The sequence below is a fragment of the Micropterus dolomieu genome, unplaced genomic scaffold (assembly GCF_021292245.1).
Source record: "Micropterus dolomieu isolate WLL.071019.BEF.003 ecotype Adirondacks unplaced genomic scaffold, ASM2129224v1 contig_8337, whole genome shotgun sequence".
NCBI classification, from domain to species: Eukaryota; Metazoa; Chordata; class Actinopteri; order Centrarchiformes; family Centrarchidae; genus Micropterus; species Micropterus dolomieu.
The window spans coordinates 1-2,956 of record NW_025737323.1 but is presented as its reverse complement, the minus strand read 5'-3'; the positions used below and the strand labels follow the sequence as shown (position 1 = coordinate 2,956).

General features: G+C 44.7%; 1 long non-coding RNA gene across 1 annotated transcript; it reads left to right on the top strand.

The window, feature by feature from the left end:
- The first annotated feature begins 195 nt into the window (after positions 1-195).
- LOC123965058 lies at positions 196-2,782 on the top strand. The gene is made up of 5 exons (XR_006823615.1): positions 196-337; positions 1,373-1,648; positions 2,312-2,380; positions 2,472-2,547; positions 2,641-2,782. It is a non-coding gene; the product is annotated as an uncharacterized LOC123965058 (long non-coding RNA).
- The last annotated feature ends 174 nt before the right edge of the window (positions 2,783-2,956 follow it).

The window sequence follows — 2,956 nt, the reverse complement described above, 5'->3', positions numbered from 1 at the left end:
GTTCAGTAAAATGCAAATACACTCAGATTGAAATTGAGTTCTGTTCTCTCCCAGGCGCTTCAACTTGCCCTACCTGATGAGGTCTGCACGTCTTTCTACTGCAGAACTTGATGAAGTCAAGTCAAGCTGCAGTCGGTTGGAGAAAATGAAGAGATGGGAGCAAATGCTGTTTTGGCCAGACTGGCTGCTATGGCGGTTTGAGTGCAGAGGAGAAGAGTGAGAGAGAGTTTGATTGGAGTGAATCCAGAGCGTTGTCTCACCGACTGCACCGGAGAACCTACAGTGCTGCAGGACCCAACTCGCTGTGGCACATAGATGGGAACCACAAACTCATCAGGTACATGCGGATGATAAATTAGTTACAGTGAGACTAAACACTCAACTAACAGAATCATTTACAGGCCTCTTCAGTGCAAGCTTTTCACTTTAAGAGTGAATATTCTGCATGCAAATATGAATTTGTTTTTGCCGTACTGGTGTGCGTTACTTCTGATGAACTATGATGACATCAGAATAAACAAGCACAGATCCTGCACAGATGCATGTTGTTAGGACACAAGTTAATATTCAGGTTTCTTTCCTAGTTTATTGAACTGTCATCAGGTTTTTATAAATTGAGGTGTCCTCTGTTATGTTACTTGTAATTATGAGATGTTTTCTGCGTGTCTGTTTTGTATTATTGATGCACTGACGTTACATGACAGTGTTTCCCACACATAATGTATTTGTGGTGGTCCGCCACAATATCAACGCTGACTGCCACAAATTGAAGATTATTTAATTATTTGTACTATTTGAAATGGATCCGTGGTATTTGACTGTAGAGTTGCGTGCAGTGCATGTATTCGCTCAGCACCTCGCTACCTCCCCCCCTCTCTCACAAACACATTGACAACTGAACCGTCTGTAAACAGCTGCTCCTCTTTGTGCAGCCTGAATCAAAACATGATCATGCGCTGCAGGAAGGCTTGTTGCCAGCTTTTCCGCGCAGAGAAGATCACTGAATCCATCTGAAGCTGAATGGTCGACGTTAGTATCATAAACACGGCTGCACAAATCTGTCCAACACGACGCTGTCAATTTCTGAGACCCACCTTCAAATAAGTTATTAGTAAGCATGTATGGAGCCTAGTTATGTTAAGAATAGCCTACAGCTGGGTGGCCGAGGTTAGGACACTGTACATGGCTACTAGTCAATGTCCACTGCCCCCCCCGGCCACAGTTAAGAGTGAATATTCTGCGGGAAACACTGCATTATGTACAAAATTGTACTTTGACTGCACCCCTATATTTTTGGCAGGGGTAAGCATAGTATCCTGAATTTATTAATGTAATCTTAACACAGAATAACAGCTTTTTGTTTCGTTTGTAGATGGAGAATAGTGATCCATGGCGGAATCTGTGGCTTCAGCAGGCCGGTTGTGTTTTTGCAGGCTTCAGATAATAACAGAAGTTGCACAGTGTTTGACCAGTTTGTTCAAGCCACTGCTAGGTATGGAGTCTCGAATAAGGTGTGACCATGGGGGAGAAAACAATGCTGTCTGCTTGTTCATGAACATTTACCGTGGATTAGAAAGAGGAAGTGCCATCCGGGGCAGAAGTGTCCATAACCAGCGGATGGAGAGGCTTTGGGGAGATCTCTGGAGAGGTATGACTAATGTGGACCACCAGCTTTTCACCTTCCTTGAAAATGAAAGAATCATTGACTGTACCAATGAGCTGCACTTGTGGCCGCTGCATTATGTTTACCTGCCACGGATTAACCGGGACCTGGAGGTTTTCAGGCAACAACGGAACAACCGTGGCTCGCGCCCTGTTGGCCTCGCCATATCAGATATTTGTCCAAGGACGTCTTCAGAGGCAAACACAACCGCTCACAGCCATGGCAGAGATTTTTGGATCCGACACTGCTCAACAAGGGGCTGCGGCTGCAGTTCCTGTTCTGAATTGGCAAGAAAGAGTAACAGTTCCTGCTAACCGATTCGGTCCAAGCGTCCAGGATGTGGACACTCTGGCGGGACCGATTGGTAGTCTAGCCATAGATAATGTTTTGGCCATGCCTCTGTATTGTTCCCTTGTTGTTTCCCAGTCAGTCTCTCCGTGTCAGCTAGAGGAGATACCGGTAGACCAGACCGCTCACCTGCTGTGGAGGGGGGAGTAATTGACCAGTTCAGCTTCAGTCTTCTTTACCCTCCTCTTGGCTCTCTTCTCCGCCTTGCATACACCCATTTATAATAACAGTGGCATTTATGCTCTTACAATCCCAACTGTTCTTCTTTTTGATGACAGTATATTTCTCTCTGTGTCTCAGGATTATACAACAGTTTCTTGCCAGTCTCTTTGCCAACTCTGGATTCCCTAGCTTACCTCCCCTCTCAAGGTAAGATTACATTATAATAGCTTCACAGTGTAAGGTCTAGTGGCAGTGTAAGCATTGTTTCTAATTAACATGTGGTGTGTGTCTCTCTCAGGACGGTATCCTGCACTCTAATCCAGGGGATAATGAATCCCTGAGGAATGAGAGGGTTAGATGCCGTGATAACGCAGGTAAACCAAACTTAATAGAACTTAACTCAAACTTTATGTCCCTGCCACCTTTTCATTTCTTTGCAGCTCACAGATGTGTTTTTGTCAGTGTAGTTACTGGGTCAGTTGCAGAACACAGGCCCTCCTCCAGCTGATAGAGAAGATCTCTCCTCTCCCATCTGTCAGTATGAAATGTGAATGGCTGCAAGACAAAATGGATAAACTGACAGCACGTGTGTCTGATTGCAGGTTTAGAGACAAAAGTGAGTGGAACTAACTTTACGTCCTATAAATGTAGCTACATAGCATTATTAGTGACTCCTGTTGCTGCTATTTTTATTTCTGATGCTGCTGCTATTAGTATAGATGCAGATACATGTTGAACTACGCACTTTACAATGCTCCAACCACACCATGTTCACTCCGCCTT